General features: G+C 44.4%; 1 long non-coding RNA gene across 1 annotated transcript; it reads right to left on the reverse strand.

Annotated features, from left to right (window-relative positions):
• Window positions 1-497: 497 nt before the first annotated feature.
• On the reverse strand, window positions 498-5,865 carry LOC140482580 (uncharacterized). Its single transcript, XR_011961749.1, has 2 exons — window positions 5,796-5,865; window positions 498-3,543 (listed from the first exon to the last, which is right to left on the reverse strand). It is a non-coding gene; the product is annotated as an uncharacterized lncRNA (long non-coding RNA).
• Between the last annotated feature and the right edge of the window lie 18,103 nt (window positions 5,866-23,968).

The following is a 23,968-nucleotide window of genomic DNA, read 5'->3' on the forward strand; positions in this document are numbered from 1 at the left end:
CAGAATGTTGTCAAATGAACTCTGACTCCACCAACATAACAACAAAATAAAGAACTGCAGCTCGGAAACAAAAACAGAAACTGTTGGTGAAACTCAGCAGGTCTAGTCATATCTGTGGGGAGAAAGCAGAGTTAATGTTTCAGGCCCGATGACTAATGACGCGCCACTAGACCTGTTGAAACATTAACTCTGCTTTCTCCACAAAGACACTACCAGACCTGCTGAGTTTTGCTAGCAATTTCTGTTTTTTATTTCTGACTCTACCAATCTGAGATTAAAATAATTTGAAATTTGTTATTCTTGTGATTTTATCCTGACCAGAGTAGAATAAAACCGTTCAGCACAATGTCTCGTCTTTGAGCACTCAAGTTCTGTACTATGAAATGAATAGCTACTTATTTTGTCGGATACATACAGTACACAATGCTATCTGCCTAAAACTTTGTTCTAAAAATGTCTAACCAATAGGAAAACAATTAAAATATTTCAAACTAGGACAGTTTCACAATTTGCCTTTAATAGTGAAGTTGTGAAAACAACTCTAAAATTTTGAAACAGAGACACATATTCTGCAACAGCTGTAGTGAAATCCTAAAACTGTTTATACCGTAAGACCTGGGAGCAGAAATTGGCCTTTCAGCCCATTGATTGCTCTGCTATTTAACAAAATCATGGTCAATCTCCACTTTCAAAGTTTTATCCCCATAACCCTTGATTCCCTTACTGATTAAAAATGTTTATCTCAGGCTTGAACATACATAATAACCCAGTCTCGACAGCCTTCTGCCAAGGGGAAAGAATTCCACAGTTGCACAACCCTCAGAGAGAAAATAAAACCTCCTCATTTCTGTCTTAAGTGCACGGTCCCTTACTCTCAGACGATGCCCTCTGGTCCGAGACTCTCCCACATGCAGAAACAACCATCCCACATCTACCCTGCCTAGGGCCCTTAGAACCTTATATGTTTCAGTGAGATCCTCTCTCATTCATCTAGATTCCAATAGATGCCAGTCCAACCTTCTCAATCTCTCCTCCAAAGAAAATCCCTCCATTCCTGGTATCAGTCTGGACTACGTCCAATGCCGGTACATCTTTCTGTAGATTAGGGTCCAGAACAATTCAGTGTTCCAGCTGCACACTAACTAGTGCTGTGTATAGGTTCAGCAAGACCTCCCTATTTTTATCCCTTTGAAATTGGGCAACACATTTTTTCCTCAACATTCTAAAACCTCTTTTACAATTATGGTGAACAGGGAAAATTAATACCACTTCCTTCCTGCATGCGGAAAAGACCTTGTCTGAATATTTTTCCTAAACTCAGTTACATGATGGCTTGTGTCCTCATTACATTGACACACAATCTACATTCCTAGAGGGGCCGGGGGTTGGGTTTCAGTTCCAAACAGAAAATGACATTTGCAATTGTTACAAAAATCATTGCATTGGTTTCCCGCCTTCACTAAATTTCACCAGCCAGACTTGTAGCCTCAAATGATTCTTTTGGAGAATCCGGAATTATTTGACCAGAAGCTTAAGAAGTATTTTCACAATGCTGTGAAATAGTCTTCGACTAAACGGATCTGGGTTTTATTGAGGCATGTGTGTCCAACAAATTTCAGACCAGGCCTATAATTTTAAGAGGATGCTGCCTGACTTGCTGTGCTTTTCCAGCACCACTCTAATCTAGACCCTGATAATGTTAAGAGTCACACCATATTCTGCAAATTAGAACCCTTTGTGAAGTTATCATCTGACAGTGTGAGGGGTGCCTCATACACCTCAGACTTCGACTATGTTTACCCTATTGAGGAATATTGCCCTCTTCTCCAGTGTAGTATCCCCTGAGGAAGGAACCTTTCTCCCAGGATTTATCTCCCAGCAAAATCTGCAGCAGAGGCTTTGGGTCTTTCAGCAGCCTTCCTTCAATTGTGTGAGGACACAGGTTGGTGACTTGGTGGACAACTCTGTGCTGAATATTGCACCGATGGGGCTCAGGGACTCACAGCAGTCTCTGTCACATTTGCTGCAGAGTGGACTGAGATGGTGCAGGATTCACAGGCCTCCATTTTAGAAACATAGAAAATAAGTGCGGGAGGAGGCCATTCGGCCCTTCACCTCTGCACCACCATTCAGTATGGTCATGTCTGATCATGCAAACTCAGTATCTCCATTCCCACTTTCTCTCCATAACCCCTTGATCCCTTTAGCCATGAGGGCCATGTCCAGTTCCCTCTTGAATATATCTAATGAACTGGCCCCAACAGCTTCGTGTGGGAGAGAATTCCACAGGTTCACGACTCTCTGAATGAAGAAATTCTTCCTCATCTCAGTCCTGAATGGCTTAACCCTTATACCTAGAGTGTGACCCATAGTTCTAGACCTGCCCACCATCAGGAACATTCTTCCCACATCTAGCCTGTCCGGTTCCATCAGGATTTTAAATGTTTTTGTGAGATTCTCCTTCATTCATCTAAATTCCAGCGAGTACAAGCCCAGTCGATCCAGCCTTTCCTCATATGTCAGTCCTGCCATCCCGGGGTGAATCAGTCGGGTGAACCTTCACTGGACTCTCTCAATAGCAAGCACAGCCTTCCTCAAAATGTCCTTTCTCTGCTCTCTCTTCTTCGCCAACTGAGCTTTCCATTTCTGATCTCCTCTTCCAACTCCCTTCCAGTGAGACAGTCTCCAGTGGTCATGGCCGTCAGCGACTCTCTCCCAGTCATTGTCAATGTTCAACCATCGTCATACCCCAGGTGCAGTTATCCTCGCATCAGAGAAGGTCAAGACTTAGATCATTTTAAAAACTGTTCCTTGTTCTATTTTTTAGAGACTTAGAGGCCAGGTCATCACACAGCGGGTCTTTTGGTAAATGGCCACCATTCTTCTGATGAACCTGGCTGAGAAAGTGCAGACATCATTGTCATTGCGCTCTGTGTGTTGATGGAATTACTTACAAATGTCGATTAGGAGCTGCTCTGCTGAAACTCATCTGCCTTTGCATTCCTTAAGAAACAATTTAAAATGGGGTCTGGAGCAATCGCTGTTCTCACTCCATCAGTTTATATGGGCACAATGGTGGCTAGCACTGCTCCCTCAGAGTGCCAGGGACCCAGGTTCGATTCCAGACTCGGGTGACTGTCTGGGTGGAGTTTGCATATTCTCCCTGTGTCTGCATGAGATTCCTCTGGATGCTCCGGTTTCCTCCAACAGTCTAAAGATGTGCAGGTTAGGTGAATTGGCCAGGCTAAATTGCCCGTAGCATTCAGGGGTGTCATAGAGTCATAGAGATGTGCAGCACGGAAACAGACTCTTCAGTCCAACCCGTCCATGCCGACCAGATATCCCAATCCAATCTAATCCCACCTGCCAGCATCTGGCCCATATCCCTCCAAACCCTTCCTATTCACATACTCATGTGTAGGTTAGGTGCATTAGTCAGGGGAAATGTAGAGTAATAGGGTAGGGGAATGGGTCTGGGTTACTCTTCGGAGAGTTGGCGTGGACTTGTTGGGCCAAATGGCCTGTTCCCAAACTGTAGGGAATCTGTGAATAAAAAAAAGAACAAGGAACAGTTTTTAAAATGATTATTCATTTTTAAGGTGGAGGAGGTGATGTTATCTTGGGAATATCTCAGGTCTAGTAATCTAATAGAGGCCAGGCTATTGTTTTGGGCACGAGTTCAAATCCCACCATAGCAGAGGGTAGCACCGGCTCTAAAGCTAGTCTAGTGGTAGCCATTGTCATAAAACAAAGGCATCTGGCAGCATCTCAACTGAGCTCTGAGGAAGGGCACTCCACCCGAAACATTAACTCTGATTTCTCCCCACAGATGCTGCTAGACCTGCTGAGCGTTTCCTGCAATTTCTATTTTTAAGTCTGCTGTCCTTACCTGTTTGACCTCCATGTGACTCCAGACCCAAGGTGAACTCTTACCTTCCCTCTGTAACAGACCTGAGATGGCCACTCAGTTTAAAGGACAATTAGGAAGTGTCAATAAATGCTGGCAAAGAAACTCCTATATCCCATGACAAATTATTTCATGTTAACTATTTCTTTATTTTTATACTTATTGTCTGAAGGTAATGCTTAACATTTTTAACTTTGTTTCTTTTACTACTTTGTCCCTTTGTATCTAATGCCTGGTGACATTATGCACTCTTCACTGTAATTGAGTACAATAAAACATAAAACAAATTTGTAATGCAGGCACTGATGGCAATTGACTGCCCCTCGCCCTAATTGTCCCTGGAAAACTGGAAGCAATGCACCAGCTCAAACCACCAACAGCATAAAACTGAATGGCTGACTGAGGCATTGCTGTGGAAGTGGAGTGACATAGAGAATGGGTATGCACCAGTGGACGTCCCTTCTCCAAAGGACGATCGTAGTGGTACACTCCGATGCCAAGCGCAATCAGACAACATCTGGGTCTGTTCTCCTCGGAGCGAAGGAGATTGAGGAGAGATTTGACTTGGGTGGACAAGGTTAAGACAGGGAAGGGAAAGAGAAGGTGTTCCCAGTCGCTGATACCACAAGGACACAGGCTCAGTGGTGCAGACAGACTTGGGGAGGCGGCAGGGGGAGGGTTATATGAGGAGGAAGAATTTTTACAGAGAGAGCAGCAATGACCCGGAATTTGGTCAGGGTACTGCAAGTGGAGATGGTGAACGATTTCAGAGCAACATTGGATGTGCACTTGGGGAAAATGAAGGGGATGGCATGAGGGAGTAGAACCGACTGGTCTACCCTCATGGGTGACACTGGAATGCCTCCAGATCAGTGGCACCTTTCTGAATTCCGATTTATGACATTTTAAACCGGATAAAAATTCTCAAAACTACTGTAGAGGGATTTGGAGCCAATGACCTCCAGTTTAGCAGTGACCTGGGCAACTCGTGTCACTGAACCTTCAAACCCTCCTGATATCCAGTCCTGATGAAGGATTTTAGCCCAAACTTTCCTGCTCTTCAGATGCTGTCTGACCTGCTGTGCTTTTCCAGCATATCTGTTGACTCTGACTTCCAGTGTCTGCAGTCCTTCCTGTCTCCAGGTATCTTATATTGCTGCACAGCCAATGAGATCAAAACAGTTCTCAGGACAAAAGGGATCACAGAAGAGACAGAGGGCAGGAACATGGGACTGAGTTGGACGATCAGCCATGAACATGTAGAATGGTGGAGCAGGCTTGAAGGGCTGAATGGCCTCCTTCTGCTCATATTTTTGACCTTTCTATGAATTCCTTCACAAGTTTAGCTTTGCTCTGAACCTATATCCAAGTTTAACCAATATAGATGGGTCAGCAGACTCACAGAATCAAACATCTTCCTTTGAAATTATCCTGGAGTGGAAACGTTAACTGTTTCTCCCTCCACAGACGCTGCCAGACCTGCTGAATTTCTCCAGCATTCTGATTTTTTTTAATTTAAAATTGAGCCTTTTCCCTCATGATTAATCCCATTCAAGGTGTGGTTACCTACAGTGCTCGGGCATTGGTTTCCCAGTACAGCATGTTGTAATACAACTCAGCATTGCTACACCCTGGTTAATTCCTCATGCCAACCCTCTGTGCGTCAAGGAGTCATTAACCAGCACTAGATAATCTGTCACGAAACGAGGGTTTGCTCAGTTACATGCTTGAAAGTCTGGTCAAGTAAACTGTTAGTTCATTCAATCATGGTCTGGTGGTAACGTTTCATTTCAGCTCCACGTTATTTCCCCCTCCCCCAGCTCATCCCCAGAGCCAATTCCGCTGTTGTGTTGTTGTTTTCTACTCTGCAGAGTGGAGTTGTATTTACCAAAAGGCAAACGCTGCAATGCATCCTTCGGAGCAGATAGCACACAGTCAGCCCCTCTTCAGGAACACACACACATTGCACGTCGCAAACATACCAGCCTCAGAACTGCAAGGTGATCGGCAGCTGTGACAGGCTGCCCCTACAATGTGGACTGGATTCCATCCAGCGGAATGGATTCGCTCCCAGGAACAGAGCCTAGTTGTCAGAGCAACTTACTGCTGGACAACGATACCCAATGCTGAAGATCCACAGCGGGTCGGGCAGCATCCACGGAGAGAGAGCAAGTTAACGTTTCGCGTCTGGATGACCCTTCAGCAGAGCAACGTCTCCATCAGCTCTGGTACAGAGTCACCTAGACTCGAAACGTTAGATTGGTCTCTTTCTGTGGATACTGCCTGACCCACTGTGATCTCCAGCATTGGGTGTTTTCAGTGCCTACTCCTTCTCAGTTATTGGGAAGGGACAGAGGAGGTACAGACGGATGCACTTTCGACTCCTGTATGGGCCCTGCTCATTCATGGAGGCTAAGTCCCGTGCTTTATAGAGTGATGTCCCTTTAAATTGATCCATGCCCATCGCTAGTTGGAGATGAGAGAGTTCTTACAGCATGGCAAAAATCCCTTCGGCCCGTCGTGTCCAAACCAGTCAACAAACATCCATCTATTCTAATCCGATTTCCCAGCGCTTGGCCCTTAACCTTGAATATTGTGGCTTTTCAAGTACTCATCTAAACACTTCTTAAATGTCGTGAAGTTCTCAACTCTGCCACCTTTTCAGGCAATGAGTTCCAGATACCCACAAGCCTCTTGGTGAAAATAATTCCTCAAATCGCCTCCAAACCTCTTGTTTTTCACATTAAACCCAGGCCTCTGGTCAGTAACCCCTGTACTAAGGGGAAAGGTTTCTCCCTATCTACTCTAACTGTCCACTTCAGAGCTTTGTACACCTCAATCAGATCCCTCCCCCAGTCCCCACCACTTCCTCTGCTTTAAGGGAATCAAAAACAGTTTATTCATTCTGTCTTCATAGCTGAATTGCTCCAGCCCCAGCAACATCCTGTGGAATCTCCTCTGCACCTTCTCTAGTACAATCATATCCTTCCTATAATGTGTCCTTGAGGAGGTAGTGATGAGCTGCTTTCTGAAACTGCCACAGCTCATGGTCACTAGGTTGACCCAAATGCCACTAGGGAGGGAATTCCAGAATTCTAACCCAGCAACAGTGAAGAATTGGCGTTATATTTCCAAGTCAGGATGGTAAGTGACTTGGAGGGGAACCTGCAGGTGGTGGTGCTCCCATGTATCTGCTGCCCTTGTCATTCTAGATGAAAGCGGTCTCAACTTGGGAATGGATGTCAAAAGAGCCTTGGTGAGTTACTGCCGTGTGTCCTGTAGATAGTACACATTGCAGTGGTAGAAGGAGTGAATCTTGAAAGTGGTAGATTTGGTGCCAATCAAATGGGTTGCTTTGTCTTGGATGGTGTTAAATTCCCTTGAGTGTTGTTGGAACTGCACTCATCCAAGGGAGCATTCCATCACACTCCTGATTTGTGTCTTATAGATGATGGACAGACTTTGGAGAAACAGAAGATGCAGAATTTCCAACCCCTGACTTGCTTTTGCAGACACAGTAATTATATGCTTGTCCTAATTTTCCATTAGAGAGAAATATCTAGGGTCCTTTGTGAACTATAACTGATGACCTTACCGCCAACAGGCAGGATAGTCTGTGTCAGCAGGATACATTCCACCATGTGACTCCAATGGCACTTAGGATCTCTGTAATTACCTCAAGTATACAGAATTTAGAAAGAACAGGGCTAGTGTGAAAAAGCAGAGTTTTAAAAATTCTTCCATGGCATGTGGTTGTCACCAGCAAGACCAGAATATCCCTTATAACTCTTGAACAGAATTGCTTGCCCTCCCAGTTCAGAGGGCAGTTAAATGTTAACATTGTGAATACAGCCCAGTCCATCACACAAACCAGCCTATTATCCACTGACTCCATCTACACTTCCCACTGTCTTGGGAAAGTAACCAACAAAATTAAAGACCCCTCCCACCCCGGTTCTACTCTCTTCTACCCTCTTTTGTTGGGTAAAAGATAGAAACGTTTCTACACACTTACAAAAAGATTCAAGAACAGCATTTTGCCCCCTGTTATTAGATTTCTGAATGGGCCTCTCAAATTTCCAATTCAATGTTGATCTCACCCTCTGTGTACTTTCTCTGCAGCTGTAACATTGTATTCCTCACTCTGCTCCAATACCCAAAAGCATTTTCTCTGGGCATGGTCTGCCCGTACTGCACGCAAAACAAAACCTTTCACTGTACCTAAGCTCATGTGAAAATAATTAATCAAATCAAACCACATTGCAGTCCACACCAGGCAACGATAGCAGATTCCCTTTCTTGCAGGACATCTGTGAACCGGATGGGTTTATATGACAATCAATGATAGCTTCGTGGTCACTATTATCGAGATTGGATTTCAATTCCCAAATAGTTCATTTTAGCCTCAGCCATGGTGAGATTTGAACCTACATCACCAGAATATTAGCCTGGGCAGATGGCTTGTTAGGAGAAAGTGAGGACTGCTGAAGCTGGAGATAAGAGTCGAGAGTGTAGAGCTGGAAAATCACAGCAGGTCAGGCAGCATCCGGGGAGCAGGAAAAATCGACGTTTTGGGTTATTAGCCCAATGAGCTAACCACCACACTACAGTTAGCCGACACTATGAGAGCTAATTGTCTCTCTCTAATGGAGCCAAATGCCACTGTTCCTTGTAGTAGACTGTGATCAACAGATTGTGGGCAGTGGGAAAAATAGCAACACCTCAGCATGGTTACTCCAACAGCGCCTGTGACTTCTGCTGGTTTAGACACGCTTGGGAGAATTCTGAACAACTAGGTCTACAGAGAACAGGCACAAAATGACACAGTTGCTTTTTGGAGAAGGTCAGATGAACTCTTCCGTGATTCTCCAAGAGGAGGAGAATACCACTGAGCTCAAAAATAAATTCTGGATTGCATGATGCTGAGGAAACCAGAAACATAAAACATAATTTATCTGAAGAGAAAATAAAATGCAAACCATCAGGGAATATCTAAGTAGATCGTTTCAATATCCAATTACAATATTCTTTTACATTCGAAGCAGTCCTGCTGGAGATCAACCAATATATCACAACATTTCACATTATGCAACAAAAACGGACAAAAAGTTCCAGCCGTGCAGAGTTCAGTCCTGTTCACCACATAGATAGAGGCTGTGACACCTCAGGAAGAGAGGCCGATTCCACACCCAATCCTTCATCCAGTGAATGATCAAAGGGACTTACAGAGGAAGAGGGAGATGCAAGGTACGGGGAGAAAAGTTGGGCGTCAAATGGGAGAGAGTGAGAAAGGAATGAAGGCTGGAGGAAAGTAATACAGGAAGAATGGAAGAGAGAGAAGTGAAGAAAGAGAGAGAGCGCCACAGTAAGGGAAGAAGACAGAAAGGAGGAGCAAACTAAAAGGAAAGAATGAGAAAGAGAAAGAAAGAAAAGACATAGTAAATCAAAAGTGACTGTAGCTATGACAAGGGAAAAGGCTTACAAATACAGCGAGAGCATTGTGTGCGGTTCTGGAATCCACATTGTAGGAGGGATGGTCGAAGACTATGGGTCTGTACTCTAAAGAGCTTAGATGGATGAAGGAAGATCGGATTGAAACTTACAGAAAACTGAGAGGTGTGGATAGAGTGGATGTGGAGAAGATGTTTCCACCAGTAGGAGAGACTCGGACCCAAGGGCACAGCCTCAGAGTGAAGGGACGACCCTTTAGAATGGAGGTGGTGAATCTGTGGAACTCATTACCACAGAAGGCTGTGGAGGCCAAGTATTTGGGCGTTTTAAAGACAGGGATAGATAGGTTCTTGATTGATAAAAGGATCAAGAGTTGCAGGGAAAAGGCAGGGGGATGGGGTTGAGAAACGGATCCACCATGATCAAATGGTGGCGCATATTCAATGGGCCAAATGGATTAATTCTGCTCCTTAATCTTCCAGTCTTACGGGATGTAATTGAACTGTAGGAGGTGCAGAGGACATCTACTAGGATTTTGCCTGGGCTGGAGAGTTTCAGTTATGAAGAGAGGTTGGACAGAGTGGGCTATATTCATTAGACCAGAGTGGAGGAGACTGAGAGGTTCACCATGAGATCTGTAAAATCATGAGGGGAATTGATAGTGTTGACAGGAAGTAAACTTTCCCTTTAGTTGAGGAATCAATGACAGGGGTCATAGATTTAAGGCAAGGGGCAGGTGGTTTGGAGGGGATGTGAGAAAAAACTAGTTTCATTCAGAAGGTTGTTGGAATTTGGAGCTCACTGTCCCTAAGAGTGATAGAGGTGGAAACATTCATAACACTTAAAAAGTATTTTGAGGTTCACTTGCTATGCGTCAAGTGCAGGAAAACGGGATTAGAATAGTGAGGTGACAATTTTTAACAGGCACAGAATTGATGGGCTGAAAGGCCTTTTGTTGTGCTGTAGACTCCTATAACTTGATTCTTTCATTCTATTCTTTAATATCCACAACTCTAAAAGAGACTCATGAATAGTTAGGAACAAGATTTTAATCCAACCACCCAGGGAGAGAATAGATTATTATATTCAACCTTGTTACCCAATGTCAGCATTAATCATCCAGATCAGTGTTACTGTTCCCACAGTTCTGCCCCATGTGTAATAATCCTGACCTCAAAAGACCGATTTTATCAGAGTCATGCCTGCAATTATCATGTCCACTCATTGCCTATGTTTTCTGAGTCGCATTGCAGTAGATTAGTGATAGTTTTGAACCATCCACCTCTTGTCTCCAGGAATGTGGTCAGACTGTGATCATTCATCTCACATCAAGTTAACTGAGTCACGCCTTCATTCCATCATTCCTACTTGGGTTTGAGGCCCCAGAGGTAGGAGGTCAATTTACAAGGAAGATACGTTTATTTAAACCATATCCTTGCCCTCGCCTCTTGAAGATGCTGAGATGCTATTTTTTTAAAAATTCACTCATCAGACACAAACATCACTGGCTGGGCCAGCATTTGTTGCTCATCCCCAATTGCCCTTGAGAATGTGCTGGTGAGTGGCTCCTTAAACCACTGCAGTCCATGTGCTGCAGGTTGATCCAGAATGTCCTTAGACAGGGAATCCCAGGATTTCAATCCAACAACGCCAAAGGAACAGTGATACATTTCTAAGGGACGAAGATGAGTGGCTTGGAGGGGAACATGCAGGTAGTCGTATCCCCATGTATCTACAACCCGTGTCCTTCCTAGATGGAAGTAGTCATGGGTTTGGAAGGTGCTTTCCAAGGATCTTTGGGAAATTTCTTATAGATAGTACACACTATTGTTACTGAGTAGTTAGCACTACAGCCTCACAGCTACAGTGGCCTTGGATCAATTCCTGCCTTGGGCAACTGACTGTGTGGAGTTTGTACATTCTCCTTGTGTCTGTGTGGGTTTCCTTCCACAATCCAAGGATGTACAGGTTGGGGTGAATTGCCCCCCATAGTGCTCAGGGATGTGTAGGTTAGGTGTATCATTTATGGGTAAATGTAAAGTAATAGGGTATGGGTCTGGGTGAGTTTCTCTTTGGAGGGTTAGTGTGGACTTGTTGGGCAGAATGGCCTGTTTCCATACTGCAGGGATTCTATTCTATAATAAGCATCAGTGGGTTGATTCTGTATTCAGACTCTATCTGTAGTTCAAATCCTGGCAACATCCTTGTACATCTTTTCTGAACCCTTTCAGGTTTCACTACATCTTTTTGATAGGAGGGCGATCAGAGTTGCATGCACTATTCTCTGCATTGAATCCCCATTTATTATCTGAAAATATAAACTGCTGGAAATCACAGTAGGTCAGGCAGCATCTGTGGAGAGAGAGTCTAGACTCGAAATGTTAGCTTGCTGTCTCTCCACGGATGCTCCCTGATTCATTGCGATCTCCAGCATTTTTCGTTTTTAGTCAGATTCCAGCATCTGCAGGAATTTCCTCCCTTTTTTTACCTCTCCGGCTGCTCCACCAACTTGCCAATTCATTCCTTCATGTGTAGCATCCCTTTTTCTTTGCGCAGTTAATGTTCTGGGGGAGAGGAAACCTTTAATTGTAACTTTCTCTGCCACCTAAATGAACTCACTGTGGAATGTTAATTGGCGTCATTAACCAGCTGTCATTACTCTGACCTGTCGCTTCCATTGCACCGTTTAACCTAAACTCATCAGGAACCAGTTCCTGCATCCGCTGAAATATTTTATCCATTTGAATCATGTGGCCCAACTCCCTGCTTCATCAGCTTAGGCTGATCCTCGTTTCAAAAGCTCCGTCTGTAAAGTGAGCCAAAAAGTCACTCTGCTTTATCACTTTGTCTATATTTGGAGTGTGAAAAACCGAACCACTTTCTATCAATACACTAATCTTGAAACTGTTATTTTTATTAACTGCTTGTAGCTGGGCAAGTATTAACAGTGTGCAATGGTTGAGGAACAGACTTGATTTTGAAGTTGGTCTCAAAAGCCAGCTAGCTGGCCCCAAAGGCGACCTCCTATTTGTTTCCATGCCCACTTGCCGTCAACATCCACTTTTCCTTTCTCTCCTCTCATCCAGGGTTTCATGGGCACTGTCTGTGCCCCAACAGCCCTGCTTCGTCTGCCAAATGCCACAGAACCCGCCTCCGTCGACTGTCTGTGTGGTGTTTGCACGTTCTCCCCGTGTCTGCGTGGGTTTCCTCCGGGTGCTCCGGTTTCCTCCCACAGTCCAAAGATGTGCAGGTCAGGTGAATTGGCCATGCTAAATTGCCCATAGTGTTCGATGCATTAGTCAGAGGGAAGTGGGTGTGGGTGGGTTACTCTTCAGAGGGTCAGTGTGGACCTATTGGGCTGAAGGGCCTATTTCCACACTGTAGAGAATCTAACCTAACCTGAAGGTCATTCTCCTGTGTGATGAACCAGACTCCAATCACAATACCGGCAGACGCATCTAAATAAAAGAGGAAACGTGTGGATGCTGACAGGCTTCATGGGATTTGGGTGTCGCAGGCTGGGCCAGTATTTATTGCTTGTCTCGAGTAGCCCTTGTGAAGGTGGGGGGTGAGGTGCCTTCTTGATTCGCTGCAGTCCATGTGCTGTAGGTAGACCTACAATATCCATAGTGGGGGATTTCCAGGATTTTGTCCGAGTGACACTGATAGTTTTCCAAGTCAGGAAGGTGGGTGGCTTGGAGACAAAGTTGGTGGTGTTCCCATATATCTTCTGTCCTTGCCCTTCTAAATGGAAGTGGACCCCGGTTTAGAAGGTGCTGTCTGATGATCTTTGGTGAATGTCTGCAGAGCATCTTGTAGATGGTACACACTGCTGCTACTGAGCGTCTTGTGGTGAAGGAATTGGATTCTTGTGGATATGGTGCCAATCCAGTGGGCTGCTTTATCCTGGATGTTGTTGGGTATTTTTAGGTCTGCACCCACCCAGGCATTCGTAGGATGGCTAGGTCAGCATTTTTGCCCATCCCTAATCGACTTGGGAATTATATTGTCATTTCTCCAAATCCTGGCATAACCTACCCAACAGCACTGTGAGGGACTCTGCATTGTAAGGACTTGTGCACAACAAGAAGGTAGTCCACCACCTCCTTTGCAAGGGGTGGTTAGGAATAGACAATAAACATTGGTATTGCCACCAACTCTGGCATTTCACAAATGAATGAAAACATGGCATGGTGGCTGAGTGGTTAGCAGTGTTTCCTCACAGCACCAGGGACCTGAGTTCGATTCCAGCCTCGGGCAACTGTCTGTGTGGAGTTTGCACATTCTCCCTGTGTCTGTGTGGTTTCCTCCCACAGTCCGAAGATGTGCAGGTTAGGTGAATTGCTCGCAAGACAAAGCTTTTCACTCTGCCTTGGTACATGTGGCCACGCTAAATTCCCATAGTGTTCTGGGATGTGCAGGTTAAGTGCATTAGTCAGGGGTAAACGTAGGGTAACAGAGTAGGGAAATGGTGTTTGGGTGGGATACTCTCCAGAGGGTGGATGTGGACTTGTTGGGCCGAAGGGCCTGTTTCCAGACTGTAGGGATTTTATGATAATAAGGGATTCTATGACTATTCCTGGCCTGGTCATGATTTTTTTAAAAATTAAACAATCGCACAACATTCCAAAGTGCTCTAAAACCAATAAAGTACTTTTCCTGGAGTAGGTTTTGCTGCAATGGAAGTAGTGGAATCTTAAAATCATACAGCACAGAAAAGGCCATTCAGCCCATTGAGCCTGTACAGCCAAAATTACATTACTACCTCCACAAGCCCCACCTTCCCACCCTAGATAGTGCAGTGGCTCGGTGATTAGCGCTGCTGCCTTAGAGCGGCGGTGACCCAGGTTTGATTCCCTCCTTGGGTGACTGTCTGTGTGGTGTTCATATGTTCTCCCAGTGTCTGTGTGGGTTTCCTCCGGCTGCTCTGGTTTCCTCCCACAATCCAAAGATGTGCAGCGCCAGGTAAATTGGCCATGCTAAGTTGCCTGTAGTGTTAGGGGCATTAATCAGAGGTAAATATATGGTCTGGGTGCTTTACTCTTCGGAGGGTTGGTGTGGACTTGTTGGGCTGAAGGGCCTGTTTCCGTACTGTAGGGACTCTAATCCAGACCCATAGCTTTGAATGCTATGACACTTCAAGTGTGATAGCCAATTTACACACAGCAAGCTCACACAAAATAGCATTGAAATGAATGACCAGATAAAATGAGTGGGGGGGTGGCGGTATATGTTAACCAAGATGCCAGGGGGTGGCGGTATATGTTAACCAAGATGCCAGGGGAGATCTTTTTTCTTCTATGAAATAATACCACAGGGGTTTTTTACATCCGCCTGAGAGAATGGGTAAGCACTTGGTTTAATGTCTCATCCAGTTCAGCACTCCCTCAGTACTGGAGCTGAATGTCAGTCTCAATTACACACAAAGTGTCTGGAACAGGATTTGAACATATAACCAATTTGTTACCGAAGACCAACGGGAACTCAATTCCCATTGTGGATAACGAGGGATCCGGGTCCAGGTTTTCACTTTTAAACAGAGAGCTGGCTGCGGGTGACAGGGCGTTGAAAAGAATGGGTGTCATCTGCTGTTAGAACAATGAAGCTCAAGTCATTTATATTTACAAATGCAGCCAGACTGAAGGGGTATAAGCAGATGTTTGAAATCCATCTGCCTCCCTCCTAATAAGAGTTGGTCATTGTGTACTTAGTCATCTCTCAACTTCTTTATACTCGGAGAGCTTATTATGGAGTCCAGGATGCCACCTACAAACAGCAAATAATATTTAGGTGGCATGTTTATCAGAATAAAATATCCAAGGGCATGTCACAGAAGCACATAATAGACAAGATTTAACAGCAAGCTCCATAAGGAAATATTGGGAAAGGTGGCGTGAAGCTTATTCATAGAGGATGGTTTTAGTGGACGGCGGAGGGATGTGGGAAGCTATTCTAGAGCTGAAGGAACAGCCACCAAGGGATGGGGAGAGCAATGGAAATTTAGCATCCACCAGAGGCCAGGATGGGTGGAGCGCAGAAGACGTGGAGCCATTGTAGGGTTGGAGGAGGGCAAAGAGGGACTTACCACAAGATACAGATGTTAAATCGAGGTTTATATCTGACTTGCAAGTCATCCTACATTGCTGATGCTAAAATGTCTTGACCTTCCGATTCAGGATTAATCGCTGAAAGAGGAAAAAGACTTGCATTTTGATAGTAACACACAAGATGCTGCACACTTCAAAGTGACATGCCGTCACTATTATAATGTGGGAAACACAGCATTCAATTTACACACAGCAAGTTCCCACAAACAGTAACGACCAGATAACCTATGTTTTTTAATCGTATCAGTTGAGTAAATATTGGCTGGCTCAGTCACCAGGGATAATTCCTGCTACTGTTCTTCAGGCCTTTCTTTACTTCTACCAGTTGGGGTCTCCAGTTAATGTTCCATCCGGAAGATGGTACCTTTGGCAGTGCCACGTGCCCTCAGTACTCGGTAAGAGAAATCAGGGCAGGATTTATACACTTTTAATAGTAGCGTCCTGAGGACTGTTGCTGAACAAAGAGTCCTTGGAGTGCAGGTTCATAATTCCTTGAAAGTGGAGTGACAGGTAGACAGGATAGTGAAGTAGGCGTTTGGTACGCGTGCCTTCATTGGTCAGTGCGTTGAGTGTAGGTCATGTTGTGGCTGTACAGGACATTGGTTAGGCCACTTTTGGAATACAAGCCATTCTGATATAACGTGCGTTTCGTCAACACAGATTGGCTATAAAGCAATTGATGAATTGTGGACACTGTTTGGAGATTGCAAACTTTGTACTGAATGGGTTTAGCAAATTTCTGTGGTGATCTTCTACAGCATGACCTTCTATAGTGTGAGACTGAAGAGGAACATAACTGTCACATTATACCAGAACATGCTGTATTGCATTTAGTTCTGGTCTCCCTGCTAAAGGAAGGATGTTGTTAAATTTGAAAGGGTTCAGAAATGACTTACAAGGATGTTGCCAGGGTTGGAGGGTTTGAGCTACAGGAAGAGGCTGGATAGACTGGGGCTGTTTTCCCCGGAATGTCGGAGACTGATCTTAAAGAAGCTTATAAGATCATGAGGAGCATGGATAGGGTAAAAGCCAAGGGCTTTTTCCTTGGATAGGGTGTTCAAAACTAGAGGGCATAGATTTAAGGTGAGAGGGGAAAGAGTTAAAAGGGATCTAAGGGGCAACTTTTTTACACAGAGGGTGGTGAGTGTATGAAATGAGCTGTCAGAGGAAGTGGTGGAGACTGGTACAATTCCAACATTTAAAAGGGCACATGAATAGGAAGGTTTTAGAGGGATAAGGGTTAAATGCTGGCAAATAGGACTAGATTAATTTAGGATATCTGGTTGGCATGGACAAGTTGGACTGAAGGGTCTGTTTCCGTGCTGTACAGTTCTATGACTCTGTGAGTGAAACAGCAAAGATGGTAACCACCATTTGCAAAGCTCCTGAGTCCACAAGACACAATCAGGACAGTCTGAACTGAGAGGACAGAAAGAGTTTCAAAGGGACATTTCCCAAGGATGAGGAACGGCTGCACTGTGCCCAGGAATATTGCTTAGATATTCTCGTTACCTGAGATGAATTCAGACAAGTCCATATGAATGTGCTCCCATCAATCAGCCATCATCTGCTGCCTCAAATATTTCTCTATAACGATCCCTGAACGGCCCATTGATATAATTGTCCGTTCTGCAGATCCTCCTATCGATTGCCATCAATGAGATGTTAATTACCTCAGTCAGAACAGACTCTCCATTGTCACATTGTAACTGACTGTTTAACTAAGGGAATCCCAGGACAGTTCAATTACATCCAGAGGACACTACACAGTTCTGATTTTTCTCACAGAAAATTGCGCGCCCAAAAAAAAATATTCCCAGCACAGGACAGTTGTCTCTTTCAGCTGGATGTCAATGAGAAGAATTGCACAGCACTGATGAGGTAGCATTAATGCAGTAATTGAGGAATTATAGAGAATCTGACAGAGTAAATGAAGCATTGAAACATAGAAAATAGGTGCAGCAGAAGGCCATTCAGCCCTTCGAGCCTGCACCACCATTCAACATGATCATGGCTGAACAGGCAATCACAGTTGTATACAGTCATAGAGTCATAGAGATGTACAGCATGGAAAGAGACCCTTAGGTCCATCACGTCCATGCCGACCAGATATCCCAACCCAATCTAGTCCCACCTGCCAGCACCCGGCCCATATCCCTCCAAACCTTTCCTATTCATATACTCAACTTTTCAAAGTTGCAACTGTACTAGCCTCCACCACTTCATCTGGCAAGTGCTGGTAAAGCACAGCAGGTAAGGCAGCAACCGAGGAGCAGGAAAATCGACGTTTCGGGCATAAGCCCTTCATCAGGAATGAGGTTTGTGGGCCGAGGGGCCTATACCCGAACGTCAACTCTCCTGCTCCTCGGATGCTGCCTGACCAGCTGTGCTTTTCCAGCACCACACTCTCAACTCAACTCCAGCATCTGCAGTCCTCACTGTCTCCTAAGCAATCTTAGCATCCCATTCCCTCCCCATACCCCTTGATCCCTTTAGCTATAAGGGCCATGTCCAATCTATCTAATGAACTGGCCCCAAAGCTTTCTGTGGGAGAAAATTCCACAGGTTCCCAATTCCCTCAGTGACAAAATTCTTCCTCATCTCAGTCCAGTCCAGTCCAGTCCAGAATGGCTTCTCCCTTATTCTTAGACTGTGACCCCTTGTTCTGGACTTACCCAACATCAGGAACATTCTTCCCACATCTAGCCTGTCCTGTCCCATCAGGATTGTATATGTTTCTGTGAGATTCTCACCTCATTCTTCCAAATTCAAGTGAGTACAAGCCCAGTCGATCCAGTCTTTCTTCATAGGTCGGTCCCTCCAATCTGCATGCCCAGAGCATCCAGTGGAAAACTATACAGACACAGGGAGAACATGCAAACTCGATTCAGACAGTCACCCAAGGCTGGAATCGAATGCAGGTACCTGGAGCTGTGAGGTACCGATGCTAACCACTGAGCCACCTTGCAGCCCCCTACTGTTGCACTCAAATCTGCGCACTATGAAGGCTAGCAGATAACTTTATTTTTTCTCAATTTATAGATTTTAAATGTGCTGCCATTCTCCAACTTTTGCACAAAAACAGGTCATTAGCTTCCCATCAAAACCCTCTCAAAAACGACCATTGCATCTCACCAGTAGTTGGCAACTTATAAAACGACCCTCTGATATCTCTACATATAATGTGATAATCGCTTAACAGGAAAAAAATTGAGTAAGTTCTTTTTCATTTGAAAAGGACAGAATTGCAGGTCAAGCCAGGCTTTTCGGTTTTGTGGGGCTAAAGTCCCAGAGAACTTGGGAGTTTGACATTTAAATCTGAAAGCTGCCTCCTTCAACAGTGCAGCACTCCCTCAGTACTGCAGGGAGGCATCAGCCTAGATTATTATGGTCAAGTCAGCTCAGATTTACTGAATTACACAAAATTTGAAAAATTACTTTGATAAAATGGTTCAGATTAAGGGGTGAAACATAGAGCTATCTAAAATCATAAAGGGACAGGTTCGATTGAAACCAATTGCTCCGAGTTATCTGATGAGGAGAATTGGAGAGGGCATAGACACAAGATTAGACAGAACAGCTTGTCTTCGGAGAGTGGGAAAAATCATTTTCACATAGACAGAGGGAGAGAGAGAGTTACGGGCATGCAGAATACACTTTCAGAGTTAATTATTGAAACACAAACTATGTCAACATCCAAGATTTGATTGGAGGGAGGGCGAGTGGGAAGGGAAGGTTGAAGGCTTCTGAAAATAGGGTGAGTAAACGTGATTAGAGCGATTTGCAGAAAGGGAGCATGGGTGCTGACAGAAACTGGATGGGCAGAATGACCTACCTCAGTGTTAAAACTCCATGTGTTTTTTTATATGCCTCTGAGCAATGTATGAGCTTTTAAGGATCCATCTAAAAATAACCAAACTAATACTTGGTCTGCAATGAAATGGAAGGTAATTGTGGTACGTTTAATCATCTTTTGCCTAATGGAACACAGTAGTGCTTCAGGCATTGTCATGGTACCAGTGTCTATGCAGTAATTTATTACAATGCAAAGCCACAACAGGATTAGCTCCTCATAAGATACCGCAGATGCTGGAAATCTGAACCAGCACAGAGAATGCTGGAGAAACTCAATAAGTCTGGCAGCATCTGTGGAGAGAGAAGCAGAGTTTTGAGTCCAATGTGACTCTCCTCCAGAACACAAGTCATCACTTCTTCACACAATGGTTCTTGTTTTAGAAGAAAACTGTTTGTCATAAACAGCCACCAGATACATGGGACTCAACAGATGAACAGTACGGTTCAGGGACAGGCCAGTCGGCTCACGATGTTGTGCCAAACATGACACCAAATTAAACACATTGCGTTCGCCTACTCCATAACTCTCCAGTCCTTGCATCAAGGAATCTGTTGTGAAATGGGGGACTGGATGTGGTGGGGTTGCAGACCTGATTAGATTCCTCTGTACTGGAATCAGTGACCATGGCATCTTACCATCCTACCGGAATGGGTGGGAGACTTGGTTCAGAATAGGTGGGGCTGTTGGTTCAGAGTTCCAGCGGAAAAATGGCACTTTTGACCAAACGGCATTCCCTTGTTACTGAGTCACAGAGCAGCTTGGTTTACGAGTTGAAGCATCGGTGTGGACCTCAAGCCCATTGACCCTGAAGTAAGTGGGATTACCACAGCGAAACTGACTTGTTTTGGAAAGCAGGAGTGAAAGAAACAGGAAGAAAAATCTCTAAGCATTTGCAGGCAGCATGGTGTTTTAAATAGTATACTCACTGCAGTAAAGTGTAAAATACAACAGCCAATTTAGACACAGCAAGCTCCCACAACATAATAATGAACAGATCATCTGTATTTGCACTATTGCTTTATCGATAAATATTGGCCAAGGCATGAGGGACAGCTGCCTGGCCCTACCTAGGATTAATACTGTCTGATCTTCTCTGAAAGCACTGATAGTCACCTCTAACAGTCTAACACTGAAAATATGGTCAGCGTAGATTCTACCCTCAACTCTCTGTGGAACTTGAAGCCACGATCTTCCGGTAAGACACAACAGCAATCCACACTGAGCATTTACTGTTACCAATCAAGCTCTTGGGAAACATTTCCCCTGTTTATCTTTGGAAGTCAGGCAGTGAAGCCTGGTTCCTTCATCAATCTTTTGGGTCACCCAGTCTCATATCACAGTGCCACTGACCTGGGACAGTGCAGTGAGCGCAGAACTCAATGGAACTTGATGTATGAAAGGACAGTCCAGCATAGTTTCCAATTACTTCAAGTTTATGAACAAGTGTAGGTCATTCGGCCCATTGACCCTGCTATGCCATTCAATTTGTGATTGATAATCATTAATTAACACCATTTAACCCCGTCTCACAAACACCACCCCCCTTCCTCCTCATTCATATCCAGAAATTTGTTGATTTCTGTTTTGGAACCTTTTTCTCTCTATTCGTTCATGGGATGTGAGGGTTGCTGGTAGGGCCAGTATTTGTTGTCCATCCTTAATTTTGCCAGGTCCATTTCAGAAACAACCACATTGCTGTGGGTCTGGAGTCACATGTATGTCAGATCAAGTAAAAGGCATTAGTGAACAATGTGGGTGTATGAACAAACAACTTTAGTTCCAAGCCTTATTTTGTTTTTAAGAAACTGCAAATTTCACCACCTGCTATGTTGGGATTTGAACTCAGACCCCCACAGATCAATAACCTGGGAATAAGGATTGCTTGCCCAGTCACATTAGGATTGTGCCTACTTATAGCTAAGGATTAAGCTTCCTCAGAAATCTCGGGTGGAACATTCCAACAATTTAGTACTCCTTAAGTGAAACATTTGAACATTATCTCAGTCATAGAGATGTACAGCACGGAATCAGACCCTTCGATCCAACTCATCCATGCAGACCAGATATCCTAAATGAATCTAATCCCATTTGCCAATATGTGGCTCATATCCTTCCAAACCTTTCCTATTCACATACTCATCCAGATGACTTTTGAATGTTATAATTGTACCGGCCTCCACCACTTTCTCTGGCAGTTCATTCCATACACCCACCAACATCTCCATTAAAAAGTTACCCCTTAGATCCCTTTTAAATCTTTCTCTTCTGACCTTAAACCTATGCTGTCTGGTTTTGGACTCCCCTACCCTGGGAAAATGACCTTGGCTGTTCACCCTTTCCATGCCCCTCATGATTATGGAAACCTCTGTAAGGTCATTCCTCAATCTCCAACACTCCAGGGAAAATAGCCTCAGCCTATTCAGCCTCTCCCTATAGGTCAAACTCCCTAACCCTGGCAACTTCCTCACAAACTTTTCCTGCACCCTTTCAAGTTTAACAACATCTTTCCTATAACAGGGAGACCAAAATTGAATGCAATATTCCAAAAGTGGTCAAACCAATGTCCTGTACAGCCACAAGCTAACCTTCCAACTCCTATTCTCTGAGAGCTTGTGTTTTCAAATAAACCAGTTGGACTATAACCTGGTGATTTTTGACCCTGATCAATAAAGGCAAGCGTACCAAATGCCTTCTTCACCGCCCTGTCCACCTGCAACTCCCCCTTCAAGGAGATGTGAACCTGCATTCCAAGGTCTCATTGTTTGGCAACACCCCCCCCCTAGATGGCCTTCCCATTATTCTGAGCCCTGGTGTTAGATTCTCCACCCTGGGAAAACAGCCTCCTTGCAGCCACCCTGTTGAGTTCTGTGAGAACTTTGAAAGTTTCTGTAAGATCTCCTCTTATTTTTCGACCCTCTCGTGAACACAGGCTGAGTTCCTTGAATCTTCAATGCTTGCAGAGGGTGAAAGATGAGAGGTCAGTCAGGAGAGAATTGGAATAGTTGAAACTGGACATGGCAGGGTCATAAGCAGAAGTTCGCTGCACACAGGATTTCGGGACTGTCGAGTCTCATTTATTTTCACTGAAGTCACTCCTTTGAAGGGGTGAGGAATGTAATCTATTTCTGTGACTTGCTGGCAAGTAACATGCTCTATTCATTCCAATATATTTACATCCTTCAGCACTGGGAAACAATAACTCCAGATCCATTCACTGCAATGGATTCATGGTCCAGTATAAAAGGTAAACTCTGGCTCTATTCTGTTGACTTGTGTTCGCAGTCTACGTCATGAATCAAAAACAAATAATCTTCAGTTCTATTCAGACGATGGAGTTTGCAATTGACGTCATTGTAGAACAAAGTGTCTGCGGCACTATTTATACCAAAACGGGCTTCCTATCTTAGTTGTTGTATTTTTGTACATAATGAACGTTCTCGATAACAAGCTCTTTTTACTGCTTGTCACTTTTCTCTTGCTGTCCTCCTCCTCTGCTGACTCTCTGCTGGGATGCAGTTCCACTAGCAGTGGGAGCCATCTGGCATTGCCATTATACTTGTCTGCAGTGCACATACGCACACGCACACATGCACCTACGCACTCTGTGTCAGCTGCAGTCCAGTGGCAATAATCTTGTTTCTGAGTCAGGAAACTTGTCGATACTGGTCCAACTCCAAATGTCTTGACCACAAAAGATTTGTCTCCTCTGTTATACTTCCAGATAAGCATCCCAAATATCAAACCCCTCAGTGTAGAGGGATGAACTGGCTCCCCTTGTTTATCACTGTCCCCGCAACCCGTTGATCACAACAAGGTTAATTTACAAAGGATCCCTAGTTGTGGACCCCCCTTCTCCCAAACCCAATTAATTTATGCAATTATTATATAGAGTCATAGAGTCATTCAGCACAGAAACAGCCCCTTTGGTCCAACACGTCCCTGCCAACGAGACATCCCAATCTGACCTTGTTCTATTTAGAGGCACACAGTCACATTCTAAAAGAAGATATATCTGAACAACTGAACCAGGTTTCCTTGAATTAACAAAACAAATGAGTAGATTAGCTATTAAATGTGAGAAGAACATACAGCACACACACACACACACACACACACACACACACACACACACACACACACACACACACACACACACACACACAGGTTTGGAATTAGAAGTACAAAACAAAGATATACACATCAGCTTCTCTGGGTGCTGCGTGAAGCGTTGATGGTAGAACATCGATAGTTGGAACAAAGTTAAAAATCACACAACACCAGGTTAGAGTCCAACAGGTAAGACTACAGCCTGGTGTTGTGTGATTTTTAACTTTGTCCACCCCAGTCCAACGCCGGCACATCCACATCATGGCTAGAACAGTCAATTTCAGCTTCCTTAGTTTTGGCAGGTTAGTTGTGATCTTTAGCATTGTTTCCTTTTGACAGTAATTTACAGGCAGTGCTCATTGTGAACAAGTCCTTTGACCGGCTTGTTAGCTGGCTTCTAGCATTCAGGATGAGAGAGCTACTTTACCTGCAACACAGAGGGGACTAGTGGGTGGTTCTTTGGCTGTGACCTAGCACACTAGCATTCGAATCCAGACTAGTTAACATAGTCTCAGTAGACTGGTACACCTTCATCTACTA

Source organism: Chiloscyllium punctatum, chromosome 11 (assembly GCF_047496795.1).
Source record: "Chiloscyllium punctatum isolate Juve2018m chromosome 11, sChiPun1.3, whole genome shotgun sequence".
Classification (NCBI taxonomy): domain Eukaryota; kingdom Metazoa; phylum Chordata; class Chondrichthyes; order Orectolobiformes; family Hemiscylliidae; genus Chiloscyllium; species Chiloscyllium punctatum.